This window comes from Scylla paramamosain, chromosome 25 (genome assembly GCF_035594125.1).
Source record: "Scylla paramamosain isolate STU-SP2022 chromosome 25, ASM3559412v1, whole genome shotgun sequence".
NCBI lineage: Eukaryota > Metazoa > Arthropoda > Malacostraca > Decapoda > Portunidae > Scylla > Scylla paramamosain.
Genome location: NC_087175.1, coordinates 6,716,607 through 6,734,302, shown reverse-complemented (window position 1 = coordinate 6,734,302; position 17,696 = coordinate 6,716,607). Strand labels below are relative to the sequence as shown.

Here is a 17,696-nt window from a genome sequence, read left to right as displayed (position 1 = left end):
AGTTAAAGAAGTCCATTCCATAAGGAAGTCGAAGATTAATACATTTTGCGATTTGTTGAGGTTAAGTAGTGAGACAATCATAGAAACTTGTTATTTTGGTGGTTACTCTACTTATTCAGTCAGTCACACAAACCTACTATTCTTGTGTTTTAGTCTTCCCAGTCATAAAAAAAGTATATATATATATATATATATATATATATATATATATATATATATATATATATATATATATATATATATATATATATATATATATATATATATATATATATATATATATTATTTATTTATTTATTTTTTCGTGATTATTTCGGTGTACTCAGAATCTTAAAACAGTTATTTTTGTGATTGTTTCAGTAACTCAGAACAGTAAAAAGTAATAACTAATATTGTGGTCATTCAAATTAACAAAAAAAAAAAAAAAAAAATCAGAGAAACTATTTATTTTTGTGATTGTTTTACTGCACCCCAGTCAGGAAATCTGTCTTTATTACGCTAACTTTGCTCTACCAACTCAACAGTCGCAGAATCTAGCTTTTTTTTTTTTTGTCATTATTTTAGTGTTCCCTCTCAGAAAATAGTTATTTTAGTGATTGTTTTTGTCTACCGGCAATTAGTTTTGTCATCGTTTTAGTCCACACACCCAGTCGACAGTCGTAGATACCTGCTATTTTTGTGATGGCGTAAGTTAACTCGGAAAATCTCACAACTAAGTAGTGTTGTGGCTGCTTGCATCCCTGTAGCCATGCAGATAACGCTCTGAGTGAAGCAAAGATAGGGTAACGTGCGCCTTACAGACAGTCAGTGCCCAGTAAGTCATGTGAGTTACGATGCTATTGTGATAATTTTATGTGAGGAAGAACCTTTTACATTACAATGTTTTTAAAAAGACCTAATATAAAGTGATAGATGTAGATGATTAGTCATGATCCGTTTCGAGAATTGTACTGTCCATGTTTGTTTCTTATGTTTGTTGTTAATTTAGCAGAGGATTATATAACATGGTACGTATATTTCTATGGTGAGTGAATGAAATATTTGGCACACCACATATTTTTTCTCTTTCTTCATTCTTCTATTTGTGCGTGAGCTTTTTTTTTTTCAGATGAATGAAATAAAAAGCCATGAAATTATATATATTGTTAATTAAGCAGAGGATGGTATGTACGTGTTTTTTCATGGTGAACGATGAAATCTGAAAATTTTGTCACCCCACGCTGTTATTCGTGGATACTATTGTTTATTTATTATTATTTATCCAGATGTATGAAATAAAGGCTATGAAGTGATACAGAGTCGGATCAATAAAAGCCATTCACGTAGCAATGTACGAAATGAGGGTGACCCAGCGATGTCAGAGGGCGGCGGTTCATGGCTGTACGTGGCGGGATGAGATGCACGTTCCCTCTCCTCCCAGACTTTCTTGCCGGAAACACAAGAATTGACTGCATTGAGAAAAACATAGAGTAGCCGTGTGTTCTGTGTGTAACTGAGGACAGGAGAAGTTCAAGAGGCAGTCACAACATTCGCAAACGTTTCATTGTCTTATTTCTTGCTTTTCACAGACCATTGCAAGATACTGGAGTTTTCAAGTACATTTTCATAATTTTTGTGACGGCTTAAAAATCCTTATCTCTGCCAAACACACCTACAAAGAAACTACAAATTAAATTCGTCTACGATAGGTGCGATTTTTTCCTTTTTTTTTTTTCGGTTTATTTTCAAGATTTCCGAAAGAGAACCTGACTTTTCAGCTCTGTGGCCTTTGAGAATAGTCCCCACGAGAGAACAAAGCGTTTCAAAATTGGCCAAAGGTGACGCTGAAGGAATGTTATCACAATGTACGTACCAAAGAGTTTGAATAAGGTAACGCACCATACTTTTTCCCTACACAGCGTTGGAAATTAAGAAAAACGTGACCCACAGATATATTCAACTTGCATAATAGTGCATTGTAAGTCTCGACCTCCTTAACCTGTATTCAGGAACTCTCTCTCTCTCTCTCTCTCTCTCTTAAGGCTACAGGGTTTTCAGTAGTTAAGTTCTCAGATTTTTTTTTCCAATGACGATGCAGATTTCTTCTTAAACTATTACCAGAATCATGAAAGCATCCTCGGAAATTCCTATAACTTCCAATGGAGTCCATTAAAATTTGTCAAGATAAGGCTCAGAAACTTTTGAGCATGCGGTCTCTCAACCCAACGTATGGCAGCACCTATATTCTGAAATACTTTTGAACCGCACCTCCACTACATTCAAAAGGCTCTACTTTTAAGTTCACTGGTTTTAAGTGTGTGTTTTATGGTTCTAGTGACATATCTACGAGATTTCTAGATTAAAACCAGAAGAAACTCTTGAAAATCCGGTTAATCATCTGGAGCCTTTGAAAATAGTCGTGGTGAGAGGGCAAAGCGTTTCAGAATACGGGCCAGTGAGAAGAGAGGATTCCCGCCAATGCGCAGGCTCAGCTGTTCGAGATATCAACACGTGTTTCTCTAATGGCGGCTGTGGGAGTGACGCGGAGTGGCACAGCAGTGATGGTTCTCCTTGTGCTGGAAGGTGTGCAGGTTAGTGCGGGTCTGCGGCGAGCCTGGCGTGGCGTGGGTTATGTCCAGGGAAGGTGTGGATGAAGAAGAGAGGAGGAAGTGGAGGGGATAATTGGGAAGCTGGGGTCGATGAGGAGAAAAATAGATGAAAGCTTGCGCCTCTCTCTCTCTCTCTCTCTCTCTCTCTCTCTCTCTCTCTCTCTCTCTCTCTCTCAGTGGAGGAAACTCTAAGATCAGTGGTTCCCAAACTGAGGGTCATGGCCGACTGGGGCAGTACTTGGGGGCCCAAAAGCTGAGGCTATGTTCACATAAAAATCCCAAGGCCCACCACACTAGAACAGCCAGTCAGAAAAATATGAGGTAGAATGAGAATCACAGGTATTGCCGGAGTTTTTTCATAATAGACCTAAATAAATGTAGGAGTACAGACTCACTGTAGTCACGAGGGGGTAGAGGGGGGGCCATGGATGAGAATTATATGTGAAAAATGGGTAAAAATCAGACAAAAGTTTGTGAACCACCGCTGTAAGACATTGCTATTGTTTCTCTTACTACCTTCCGCGCGCTACGCTAGTGCTAAATGTTAGTTTCAGGATGTTAGCAGAGTGAGATGCGGCAACACCCTACGGAAAATAGTTGATGAATAAGTAGGTGAAGGAAGAAAACAGGAAGACACAAGACCCTGTTACTCGTGCACACACAAGGGTTCCCTTACAACTCAGCCTGTAAGCCTCTTACCGCGTCAGCCTATGGCGTAACGCGTCGGTTTATAGGCCTCTCATATTTTAACCTGCAACTTTCAAGGTAATGAGATAAACCGTACCAGTGCTCGCCTAGTGACGCGCTTAACAATGAAATGTCTTGCTTATCCATTGAGTTATTAAATTAACTGCAGCATGCCGTGATCTGAATACCAGATATGATATGCATTTTACTGTAAATTGTTATTTGACTGGGTTGTAAAAAACAAATGCTACAACAGTTTACAATGAATAAATGAATGAATAAATAAATGAATGATTAAATGAATAAATGAATAGAAACAATGAATAAATGAATGAGTAAATAAATAAATAAATAGGAATAAAGTCAAGGCATAATTTTACTTGTACAAAAAAATATACTCTCCTTAATTAAATTGATAGGTTTTCTGTTTGCAAATGGTAAAGTTCTGTCCGCATACACTACCAAGTGACGAACTCTTCTCTATGTTTTCTCTCTTTTCTTGAGCTGTGTATTGTGTACTCACTTTTAAGATTATTATTTGTGTACATCATTTGTCTTCTAGTTATTGTTTAGACTTTTCATGTCATGCTTACAGTGATCCTTTCTGTTCATGGTAGCTTTCCTCCACCCTCCCTCGCCCTCTCCTTTGCCGTCCTCATCAAAACACTCAGACTTCTCATTTCACTCGTTCTCTGCAATCCTGGAAAAGGTGGCTGATTGTGCTACTAGCAATATGTTTTGTGTTGTTGGTGATGTTAACACACGATTTGGCAGAAGTGTTCGAAATCTACTACTGTCAGATGAAATACCTAACAAAGCATTGTATAAATATCCACAAATACCTGATGATGTAGCGACACCTAACGATAATGCCCACGTATCGTCGTCATTGTGCTCTGGAAGTGGTTTACTGGTTGTTAATAATTTACAAGCAAATGAAAGATATTTCCCAAGCAAGAAAACTTTCAAGAAAGCAGACCAGTGGATATCTAAACTGGACGTTGTGATCGCATCTCACCAACTAAGTGAGAGAGAGAGAGAGAGAGAGAGAGAGAGAGAGAGAGAGAGAGAGAGAGAGAGAGAGAGAGAGAGAGAGAGAGAGAAAACGTGATACAGAGACAAATTGATTACGGACGTGACGGTACTTGATTCTCTCTCTCTCTCTCTCTCTCTCTCTCTCTCTCTCTCTCTCTCTCTCTCTCTCTCTCTCTCTCTCTCTCTCTCTCTTTCTGAAGACTGAGAGATTTTGAACTGTATTCTGTCCGATCTCTCTCTCTCTCTCTCTGTCTGATTTAAACTGACAACTGATATGAACTCGACTTGATATGAACTGACTCTGAACAGACTGACTCTAGCTAGGTAAGCTAGGTAAGGAAATACAGGAAAAAAGGGGGGAACTTGGAAGTGGGGTTAGGGTGAAGAATAGGTGGATGAAGAAGGGAATTTTAGTGTGAGAGTCATTGTGGCCTGACCCAGGTGCTGCCTGATGCCTTAGTGTGCGGGAGAGGCTGAGTGCTCGCTCGAAGTTCTGCAAGGGAGGGAAGGTGAAGTTCTGCCAAGCCTCGCCCCCGCCGCGCCAGGCCAGTTCCCTCGCCGCCAGGTGTAGCAACCACGCCGAGGCCAGGCCCGGCCATACCCGCCCACTCACCAGCACCCACGAAGTCCCCCTGGGCATGACCCCCTGGGCATGACGTCTAACCGTATTTATTGATTTTTTTTTTTTTTAACATTACAGATGGTGTATATACAGTTATACAGTTATTCCCACAGGGAATACATGTATAGGATATGAATACATACAGTAAAATGAAATTTGCGTAAAATTGCGTAAAATGTTCGCTCATGGTATAACAAGGCATGATGCAATTCCCTGTTGCTATTTAAGAGAAAAGAAAAAGAATTCCTCATCTTGGGCTGAGGCCAATTGTGAGTGTTAAATATTTAAGGGTCAATGGAATACGTCCAGAGGAATTTCAGGCAACAACAAATCCATTGTTTTTTACTAGAGTATTGATTGTGGATTCTATTTAGCTGGTTGATCTTGGTGGTGTGCTAGTTACTCCGCAAGGATTCAGTAGCAAGTCGCCAAGCAACCCACCCATAACCAAGGTCAGGATGGTGTGCATTTTAACATTTTGTTGCCATTTAGTTGTCCCCTTCCCTCACGAAATATTCTCCTCAAACGTGATGGATACAAGCAGGGTCTTGCATGATGCTTACATATTGTGTTTTGTGTTTTCGCCGCCCGCGACGTGTGTGCAAGTGTTTATATTAGTTTTTTTGTGTTTATATGCGAGATGGTGTGTCCTCAAGGCGCACCGCACCACTTCGCACTTACATTAGTGTTTTGGGGGTCTGGGGTGGTGGAGTACTGGCGTGGGGATGGGGAATCTGTGTACTTGTAATGAAGTTGGATGGGAGGGTATTTAATTTATTTACAATAACATACAGTATTTACATAAAGAGGGCACATTGCAGGGGTGTTTGTGTCTGTGTGTTTAGTGTGTTTTTGGGAGAAGAAGAGCCCGGGTCCACGTCTTCGGTGGGATGCAGTGCCGTTTGGCCCTCTGAGACTAATCAGGTTGAGCCAGGGGCCGCCTTCGCCATCAGACCCGACGCCCTCTGCAAGGTTCTTCCCCACGTTTGCTGCGTGATGAGTGTTTATTAATTTTAACCCTGCATCCTCAGTGCTTTGGGGATCAAAGAGCCGGCGGTCCACTTCTTCGGTGGGGTGCAGTGCCGTTTAACCCTCTGAGACTCTAATGACTTTGCCATCAGCCTTGACGTCCTCCGGCCCCCCACACCGAGGGTGTGGGGTTGTGTCCTGTCTACTAGGTGTTACACTGCGGAAAGAGGTCCTACGAGTGCAGCAACCTGAAGGTGAATGTGTGAGTGAGAAAAACCTCTGTTGCCTCCTCTCCCTCCACCTGTATGGGCTTCTTGTCCAGAGGTGCTGTATATGTGAAGAAACTAGTCGTGGTACATGTAGATAGGGGCTGGAGGAGTGTGGAGAGCAGGATCGAGGATGTTCTGTTGATGGCGGGGACGGACCGGGGAGGGAGTCAATAAACGTGTGTGTGTGTTCATGTAAGAGTCTGTATTTTTCTAATTGTTTATATACTCTGTTGAATATTGTTTGGTTGAATGGAAGTACATTTGCATCCTCGTGTATTCATTCTGAAGTCCTGAAATGTTCATTGCAAGGCGTAATGCCTTATTTTGGATCAGCTGTAATTTTGAAAAGTTTGTTTTTGCACTTAGAGGGAGAGCTGGTGAGCAGTAGGTGAAGTGTGGCTGGACTAGAGCCTTGTAAAGCTGTAGTTTTATTTTTATGTCGCTGTCGCGTTACCAACACAGGCTGCTGAGCGTCCTGGAAGCCATGGCTGTTTTCTGTTTAATGTGGTGATGTAAATGGATGCCTTTGTCTATGTTTAAACCGCGGACCATGTTTGTTGGGGAATTTTGTGTGTGTGTCTGGTTTGGGAGAAATGGATATAGAAATATATGTCTGGGTGTCTCCGTTTTTTTAGAAAAATGTCACTTTAGTTTTTATTGAGTGTGAGTATTTAATCCATCTCAGTTCCCACTGGCTGGTGGCTAATAGTTCCCACTGGCTGGTGGCTGACAGTTCCCACTGGCTGGTGGCTGACAGTTCCCACTGGCTGGTGGCTGACAGTTCCCACTGGCTGGTGGCTGACAGTTCCCACTGGCTGGTGGCTGACAGTTCCCACTGGCTGGTGGCTGACAGTTCGGCTTGGAGCCGGTTTGTTAGGGGCTCCAATATACGAGCCCGCAGGTTTTCTATCACAGAAAAAGCCAAATTTTGACCAAATTCTACTAAAAACTGCCATTTTTTTTCCTAAATATGCCAAGAAATATGCCAACCTTTACATTTTCAATGTGCAAAATTTTTTGCATTCTATGTGTACATATATGTAGCACAAAACTAATGTAAATTGGTACACAATAAAATTTTATCTTTAAATAAATAATATCATATACAATCAATATAAAAATATATATCGTTCACATTTATCATCAGTGAATTCCAATACTTTAGTAAATCACCATCCTTTGAAATATAAATGCTCTTTGTAACGTGAAAAAAAAAAAAATAAATAAAAAAAAAAAAAAAAAAAAAAAAAAAAATATATATATATATATATATATATATATATATATATATATATATATATATATATATATATATATATATATATATATATATATATATATATATATATATTAATACAAAATCACTTATTACTTCATATTTTTCTCTTTAACTTGGAAGGCATGTAATGATTGAATAATTAATAATAATTAATAGTATTTTTTCTCACTTTTTATTTTTTATTGTATTATTATTATTATTATTATTATTATTATTATTATTATTATTATTATTATTATTATTATTATTATTATTTATTTATTGATTTATATTTTGAGGAGTCGTATGAACTCTTCCAGTTTGTGGACATAATTTTGTATTTCTCTCGCAAGTCAGACAAAATAAGTACCCAACCCACAACGCCAGATGGTCACTCAGCGGCTCAGTCTCACTTATTCTGAGAAGATTCCTAACAGAAAGCAAATATTGGACATTACAATAATAGCACAATGACGTTCAGGTCAATTCCATCACTCACCAAACGTCAACAGACAAGCAAATAAAGAAATATAACTGTTTCCTGCAGAAAGCGTACCTACTATACCGGCTGCCTGTGTCAGCTGAGTTATGTTTACAAAGTTAGCGAGCAATGTAGGAGTGAAAGAAAATGTTCTTTTAAAGAGGTACTAAAGTTTGGGTGGTTTTACATTCCCTTATCATCGTTCTTATCTCGCTCTATAATACTGATGCATATAAGTCTTTTTAAAACTAATAATTAATGAAAAAATACACCAAGAAAAATGCCAATTTATAAAAATGCCAAACAGCAGATTTTCCTACCAAATACGGTAAAAATACGCCAAAAATGAAGAATTTGGCATAAAAAAACGCCAATCTGGCATTCCTGACCGCGGCACACCAGCGCGTCGCCTCACCGTCTCTCTTGCATGTTGCCTCAATAACATTTAATTCCCTCCCTCCTCTCTTTTGCTATACATTTTGCATGCTCGAGTAAGAAATGTTTCTATATTATATGCCATAACTCGCTTCATCTACAGGATAGCCAGTTTTGGTTGACACGATCAGACTCAGCAGTGATTGCAGAATCAAGATGTATTGTAGAAAAAATGACAAAACGAAAAGGAAAATGGTATTACGACGAGTTGAACTGTGAAGATGTAAAAAAAAAAAAAGTTTATAACATGTTTTACATATGCTCGCTATCTTCAACAGTTAATCACTGAATGCCGAAATATATTATTGCATTACAGAGGAAAAACTCTCGTGAACATGATAATGTGATCAGAATGCAGATGAAACTCCACATATTGAAAACACAGAATCATTTATAGCAACATGTCACTCGCCGCAACCATCGCGGCGGCTTGACGCTTGGCGTGATGGTTGGTGGTAGGGGAGGGTCCTGGGCAGGGGCGGGATGGGGCAGCAGCGACACTGCGATTACCTTCTAGAATTGTGTGTGTGTAGCTGCTCGAAGGCAGCTAAAGGATTTTAGACCCACACGGTGACGTGAATCGTTTATTGCATTCGGTCAAACCTGAAGACATACATAATAGACATAAGACGTGCGTAGCACTACTAACCATTACATACTGTATCAACATAATGCATCACTAATCATGGATTATGCTAATTAGGACAATCAATCCCACGTAATACAGATGTGGAACTCACGTGTTTGTGGTCTTAAGGAGGCCTGTCACCAAGCAACACCTGCGTCTGTATTGTAGAGGTCCGATCTTTCCTGGAGTAGTCACACCCTAACTCGGTGGCGGTGCAAAGGAATCTGTCCCTCCGGGCTTCGTTCCTGCTGGCCCTCGGCACCTCACGCCTGCCCGTCTTACCCTTAATTCAGCGATAGTTCCTGGGTGACCCATGTATCTTATCTACCCTACACGCCATGTCATCAACTTTACCACAAGCACGACCCTCACTACCTCTCTACAGCTAAGCTCTCCACAGCTAGTCCTTCTCACACAGCTTCACTACTGCAATTAACTGCTGTAATGAATTCAGTTTCCTTAATCTCTATTCTAATTAACTTAGTTTCTTTGGTGTTTTACAAGCCTCATATTAATCTCTCACCGCCAGCCTCACAGGACCTTGTGAGGCGGCACAGCTGGCGATTACACTCCCCTCATTTACTTAACCTTCATACCACCGGAACTTAAGATACTACTAACTTATTACACTAGTTCACACCAACTCTCATAACACAGAACATGTTATTTAGCATACATTTGTTTGTTCTTCCATCATTACTTCCATAACACTTCCATAACCGCCAGCACCACTGTTGGTGGTAACAGTGTGTGTGTGTATATATATATATATATATATATATATATATATATATATATATATATATATATATATATATATATATATATATATATATATATATATATGAGGGCGGCATTACAGTTGTCATTGATAACATAAATAATAATTATAAATACGGCAGCAGTCTTTGACATTATAACTCATATCTACCACACTGCTCTTCCTCCTTTTATTACTTCTCATACAATCTTCCCTACCCATACATCTCTGAAGAGAGAGAGAGAGAGAGAGAGAGAGAGAGAGAGAGAGAGAGAGAGAGAGATTAGCATGCATTAGTGGCATGTTTGCGGTGTGAGGGTGTGTCAAGAAGGGGCTGCTGTGTACCTCACATAATGGAGAAATTACTGTAGAGGGAAAGTTTAGAATGAACGAGGCAGGGAAGGTGAGGGGACGAATGAAGTGTTTAGCTGCAGCTCGCTTGGAAGTAATGCAAAGAGAAAGTGTTTGGTGGTACTGGCAGAAGATACGTGTATGAGTAACATGAGTTGTGTGAGAAATATATATACTATATATATATATATATATATATATATATATATATATATATATATATATATATATATATATATATATATATATATATATATATATATATATATATATATATATATATATATATATATATATATATATATATATATATATATATATATATATATATATATATGCAGTAGACACCTGCCGAAACGATAATTACTCCCAGTGAGGTCTAAAGCACTGTTCAGGGGGTGCTGTGAACTTATCATTAAACCCAGCTGTGACCTCACTGAACGTTTCCCTTTGTGTCTCACAACACAAGGGGGCAGTTTCAGCCTGCTCTCTAAAGACAACTCTCTTCCTCCACACAAAACTACAAGCACCTAATAACACACACACCCTTCACTCAAAAATTTTAAAATCATCATGGCGATTCCTACACCAGCCTCGGAGTCCCCATCTGGGGAGGGGACCATAAATGTCCCCAGGTCGGACTGCCTTGAGGGGGGTGTCTTGACACCCCCCTCAACTTTTTCTTCATTAACTTCTGCAACATTCGCGGTCTAAGATCTAATTTTCAATCTGTAGAACACCACCTCCCCTCTTCTAAACCTCATCTTCTTTTCCTCACTGAAACTCAGGTGTCTGAGGCAACTGACAGTAGCCCCTTTTCTATTCCCTCCTACTTTTTCTATCCTCATTTTCGATCCAAAGCTGGATGCTGCGTCTATGTGCGCAATGACTTAACCTGCTCTCGTGCCCACGCTCTTGAATCTTCCGAGTTTTCCACCATCTGGGTACGACTACAGAGTCACTCTCATACTGAATTTATTTGTGCTGTATACCTCTCACCTAACTCCTCTGATTATAAGAAATTCTGTGACTACTTAACTTCCAAAGTGGAGCACATTCTGACCCTCTTCCCTTTTGCAGAGATCTCCATTCTTGGAGACTTCAATGTTCACCACCAGCTTTGGCTTTCCTCTCCCTTCACTGACCATCCTGATGAACTAGCCTACGACTTTGCTATCCTCCATGATCTAGAGCAATTGGTGCAACATCCTACTCGTATTCCTGACCGTTTTGGAGATACGCCCAACATTCTTAACCTTTTCCTGACCTCTAATCCTTCTGCTTATGCTGTCACCCTTTCTTCTCCGTTGGGCTCCTCCGATCACAATCTCATATCTTTATCTTGTCCTATCGCTCCAATCCCTCCTCAGGATCCCCCTAAGCGAAGGTGCCTCTGGTGTTTTGCCTCTGCTAGTTGGGGGGACCTGAGGAGGTATTTTGCTGATTTTCCTTGGAATGACTACTGCTTCCGTGTCAGAGACCCGTCTTTGTGTGCTGAGCACATAACAGAGGTGATAGTGTCTGGCATGGAGGCATACATTCCTCACTCTTTTTCTCGTCATAAACCTTCTAAACCTTGGTTTAACACAGCTTGTTCTCGTGCTATACATGATAGAGAGGTGGCCCACAAAAGGTACTTAAGCCTTCCATCACCAGAATCTCATGCACTTTATATTTCTGCCCGGAACCATGCCAAGTCTGTTCTCCAACTAGCCAAAAACTCCTTCATTAACAGAAAATGTCAAAACCTTTCAAGATCTAACTCCCCTCGTGATTTCTGGCATCTAGCCAAAAATATCTCCAATAACTTTGCTTCTTCTTTCCCTCCTCTATTTCAACCAGATGGCACCACTGCTATCACATCTATTTCTAAAGCTGAACTCTTTGCTCAAACCTTTGCTAAAAACGCTACCTTGGACGATTCTGGGCTTGTTCCTCCCTCTCCTCCACCCTCTGACTACTTCATGCCACGTATTAAAATTCTTCGCAATGTTGTTTTCCATGCCCTCGCTGGCCTAAACCCTCGGAAGGCTTATGGACCTGATGGGGTCCCTCCTATTGTTCTTCGAAACTGTGCCTCCGTGCTTGCACCTTGCCTAGTCAAACTCTTTCAGCTCTGTCTGTCAACATCTACCTTTCCTTTTTGCTGGAAGTTTGCCTACATTCAACCTGTTCCTAGAAAGGGTGACCGTTCTAATCCCTCAAACTACCGTCCTATTGCTTTAATTTCCTGCCTATCTAAAGTTTTTGAATCTATCCTCAACAGGAAGATTCTTAAACATCTATCACTTCACAACCTTCTATATGATCGCCAGTATGGGTTCCGTCAAGGCCGCTCTACTGGTGATCTTCTGGCTTTCCTTACTGAGTCTTGGTCATCCTCTTTTAGAGATTTTGGTGAAACTTTTGCTGTTGCCTTGGACATATCAAGAGCTTTTGATAGAGTCTGGCACAAAGCTTTGATTTCTAAACTATCCTCCTACGGTTTCTATCCTTCTCTCTGTAACTTCATCTCAAGTTTCCTTTCTGACCGTTCTATTGCTACTGTGGTAGACGGTCACTGTTCTTCTAAATCTATTAACAATGGTGTTCCTCAGGGTTCTGTCCTGTCCCCCCACTCTCTTCTTATTATTCATTAATGATCTTCTAAACCAGACTTCTTGTCCTATCCACTCCTACGCTGATGATACCACCCTGCACTTTTCCACGTCTTTTCATAGACGTCCAACCCTTCAGGAGGTAAACATATCACGCAGGGAAGCCACAGAACGCTTGACTTCTGATTTTTCTAAAATTTCTGATTGGGGCAGAGCAAACTTGGTATTGTTCAATGCCTCAAAAACTCAATTACTCCATCTATCAACTCGACACAACCTTCCAGACAACTATCCCCTCTTCTTCAATGACACTCAACTGTCCCCCTCTTCTACACTGAACATCCTCGGTCTATCCTTTACTTATAATCTAAACTGGAAACTTGACATCTTATCTCTAGCTAAAACAGCTTCTATGAAGTTAGGCGTTCTGAGACGTCTCCGCCAGTTTTTCTCACCCCCCAAGCTGCTAACTCTGTGCAAGGGCCTTATCCGTCCATGTATGGAGTATGCTTCACATGTCTGGGGGGGTTCCACTCATACTGCTCTTCTAGACAGGGTGGAATCAAAAGCTTTTCGTCTCATCAACCCCTCTCCTCTAACTGACTGTCTTCAGCCTCTCTCTCACCGCCGCAATGTTGCATATCTAGCTGTCTTCTTCCGCTATTTTCATGCTAACTGCTCTTCTGATCTTGCTAACTGCATGCCTCCCCTCCTTCCGCGGCCTCGCTGCACAAGACTTTCTTCTTTCTCTCACCCCTATTCTGTCCACCTCTCTAACGCAAGAGTTAACCAGTATTCTCAATCATTCATCCCTTTCTCTGGTAAACTCTGGAACTCCCTGCCTGCTTCTGTATTTCCACCTTCCTATGACTTGAATTCCTTCAAGAGGGAGGTTTCAAGACACTTATTCATCAATTTTTGACCACTGCTTTGACCCTTTTATGGGACTGGCATTTCAGTGGGCATTTTTTATTAGATTTTTGTTGCCCTTGGCCAGTGTCCTTCCTACATAAATAAATAAATAAATATATATATATATATATATATATATATATATATATATATATATATATATATATATATATATATATATATATATATATATATATATATATATATATATATTGTATATATATATATATATATATATATATATATATATATATATATATATATATATATATATATATATATATATATATATATATATATATATATATATATATATATATATATATATATATATATATATATATATATATATATATATATATATATATATGCACACACACACAAAGTGGACCCTCGGTTCTAGACCTTAATTCATTCCTGAATGCCGTTCGAAATCCGAAATGTTCGAAAACCGAAATTTTCTCCATAGGAATCAATGTAGAATGGATTAATCTGTTCCCAGACACCTGTGTACACTGTCTTGGCGGCTTATGGCAGACGCTCCCACAGCCAAGATGGCTGCTTCACAACATCTCCAGCTCACGTATTATTTATCCAGAAAGGATATAATGAATGAACTTAGTGACACAGAACCCATCAGAAGATACTGTTAAGACCGATCTAATGAGGAAAGTCTTACAGAGACACAGAAAGAAGCAACCCACTTACCACCAAAATGAAGGTGCTCGTAGCACTTAGACGTCTTGCTGCTGGAAAGAGCTGCTGGAAAAATGGAATTGTGCTGTAATGATGAGGTTAGGGATCACTGAAAGAGTGAGATAGCCACAGGTAGCTCGGGATTACTCTTGAGCGCCGAAAACTGTTTGTTTACATCAAGGCTTTTCAGCGGATCACATTTACTTATTTCAAAAATTGAATTACTGTCTTACATAAGAACATAAGAACATAAGAAATAAGGGAAGCTGCAAGAAGCCACCAGGCTTACACGTGGCAGTCCCTGAATGAAATATACCTACCTATTTCCACCTATCATCCCCATCTATAAACCCGTCTAATCTTCTCTTAAAGCTCCCTAATGTCTTAGCACTAACAACATGATTATGGAGTCCGTTCCATTCATCTACCACTCTATTTGATAATCAATTCCTTCCCATCTCTTTCTTAAACCTAAATTTTTCAAGCTTGAACCATTATTTTTTGTTCTGTCCTGGTTGCTGATCCTAAGAATTTTGCTTACGTCGCCCATGTTATAACCCTTATACCACGTAAAGACTTCTATCAGGTCCCCTCTTAACCTACGTCTCTCTAAAGAATGTAAATTTAACAGCTTCAATCTCGCCTCGCAAGGAATACTCCTCATCCCCTGTATCCTTTTAGTCATTCTTCTAATAGACCTATATCTTTCCTGTAATATGGGCACCAGAACTGCACGGCATAGTCTAGATGAAGTCTGACCAGCGCCAAATATAACTTTAATATTACTTCGGGCCTTCTACTTTTAACACTCCTGAAAATTAATCCTAATACCCTATTTGCCCTGTTTCTGGCCTCTATGCATTGCTTTCCCAGACGGAGTTCAGAGCTAACTATAACTCCTAAATCTTTTTCGTACCCTGAACCTACCAGAGTTTCGTTATTTATTATGTACTTACTGTGTGAGTTTCCTCTACCTACGCTAAATACTTTGCACTTGTTGATATTAAACTGCATTTGCCATCTGTCCGTCCATTCATTAATCCTATCTAAATCTGTCTGCAAGGCGATGGCATCCGATTCTGACCTAATTAATTTACCTATCTTTGTGTCATCCGCAAATTTACTAACATCACTACTAATTCCACTGTCCAAGTCATTGATGTATATTAAAAACAACAATGGCCCTAATACTGATCCCTGTGGCACCTCACTAATAACATGACCCTACTTGGATTTAGAGCCGTTTATTACAACTCTTTGTCGCCTATCACTTACCCATGACCTTATCCAGCCTAACATCTTCCCATCTCTCCCGTGTGCCCTAACCTTTCTCAGGAGCCTCTGATGGGATACCTTGTCAAACGCTTTACTAAAGTCGAGATATAACTATCACCACTATCTGCTGCCTCGTACACTTTACTGTAAAAACTTAACAAGTTCGTCAGGCTTCATGAAGCCATGCTGTGACTGATTTATCAAGTTATGTTTGTCTAAGTGCTCCCTAATGTTCTTCGCTATTACTGACTCCATTATTTTACCTACAACAGAAGTTAAGCTGACAGGTCTATAATTAGACGCTAAAGTTTTATCTCCTTTCTTAAAGATGGGTGCTACATTCACTTGCCTTCACATTACTGGTACCTTACCTGACGCAAGTGATTTCCTAAAGACAGAAACTAACGGTTCACTAATACACTTCGTGTCTCTCCTCCAAATATATAAAAACGAAGTAGACATTTATAGAAACTATAAATTAGTAACAGACGGTAGCTTTTGCTGTCTTTTAATATTTGAGATCAAGTAGTTTTGTTCTAGAACCGAATTATGGTACCACAACCGAAGGAATAATGAGTCCAAAATTTTGTTCGAAAACGGAATTATTATAAAAGGGAAACGTTCGGTAACCGAGATTCCACTGTGTGTGTGTGTGTGTGTGTGTGTGTATATATATATATATATATATATATATATATATATATATATATATATATATATATATATATATATATATATATATATATATATATATATATATATATATATATATATATATGGCTACTTTCAAAACAGCTAAAATGATACTGCATGTCTAAAATATTTTAAGGTGATGTGTTTTATCCGCAGTACTGAATTGGTTGGGGAGGGGGAGAGGCGTGGTGGTTGGCGTAGAGGAGGTGGCAGCCCGAGGACTGACATTCTCGGCCAGTGTGACGTGTGGCCGTCTGGGTAGCGACAGGTGAACACACGCTGAGCTTCCCTCTTTCGTAAATATTTTAGTCGTACTTAGGAACATTTGGTTCAAAATGTTACAAAGAGGACGGGTAATAAGCAGAAGTTAAATTCCGTAAGATTAGGCTGTCACACGGAAAATTCAGGTTTGTCTTCTACACAATTCCAGCCAAATAATCCTAGATGCTAAATACACATCAGTGTGCCGGATAATTGCATTTCTATGTGTAGTTTTATTTGCCATAGAGCACGATATCAAACCAGCAAGATTAGACTGCCGCTCGAAAATACAAGCTTCTGCTTCTTTTCTCTCCACAAAAGTAATCAAAACATAAACCAGTGCAGAAACACACAAATCAGATTCTTGTGTATGCACGTATAATGTTTTTGTCTTTCTTGTGCCTGGGGAAAACTGCTTGGCTTGCTGGTACATCAGTGCTTGCAACAGCATTAAGAACAAGGCGACTGGCATCAGAGGGTTGGTGTCTCCCGCCACACCGATGATATCTCTGTATTCTTTCTGTTCTCTGGGTTCTAGGCAAAGACGATGCTGGGCTGGGAACTTGCCTGCCCTTGCCCGTGCTTCCTCTTCTTCAAGAGGGCAAATAACGTACTTTAAAGTGGACCAACAAGAGCGTTGAGTCGACAGCAATGGTTTGTTTCTCTTGAGATTACAATATGCAATATAAGCAACAGATACAGGCCGCTGTATTAGTATATGTGCTTAGATAATGCTGTTTCTTCTGCGCTAAAAGACACATAAAAGAAATAATTGATAACAAAGCAATAATAACAAACAGGCTTCATTGTTCTGAAAATCCTTATTTATGCTTCCAGAAAAAACAGCCTCGATTTTTCGTATCTTTTATTTTTCATTAATTACCAGAGATGACAGTGACTCACCGGTGACCTCATATTGCAGGCACTTGACTGTGGCAAAATGAACTCCGGTAGAAAAGATCAAGCCAATTATGAAGTATGCCCACCTCTCTCTCTCTCTCTCTCTCTCTCTCTCTCTCTCTCTCTCTCTCTCTCTCTCTCTCTCTCTCTCTCTCTCTCAGGTGGTCTCGTTCTTTAATCAGCAGGTACTTGGACGACATTACCCTGGGAACACTCGCCTGGCCTTGGCAGGAAACCATGATGTCCTGCTCACATATCTGTCCTGCATCACTCGGATAT

The 17,696-nt window shown here is 39.8% G+C and overlaps 1 long non-coding RNA gene across 1 annotated transcript; it reads right to left on the bottom strand.

Moving 5' to 3' along the window:
- Positions 1-8,505: 8,505 nt before the first annotated feature.
- Positions 8,506-9,690, bottom strand: LOC135113436 (uncharacterized). The gene is made up of 2 exons (XR_010274835.1): positions 9,085-9,690; positions 8,506-8,947 (listed from the first exon to the last, which is right to left on the bottom strand). It is a non-coding gene; the product is annotated as an uncharacterized LOC135113436 (long non-coding RNA).
- Between the last annotated feature and the right edge of the window lie 8,006 nt (positions 9,691-17,696).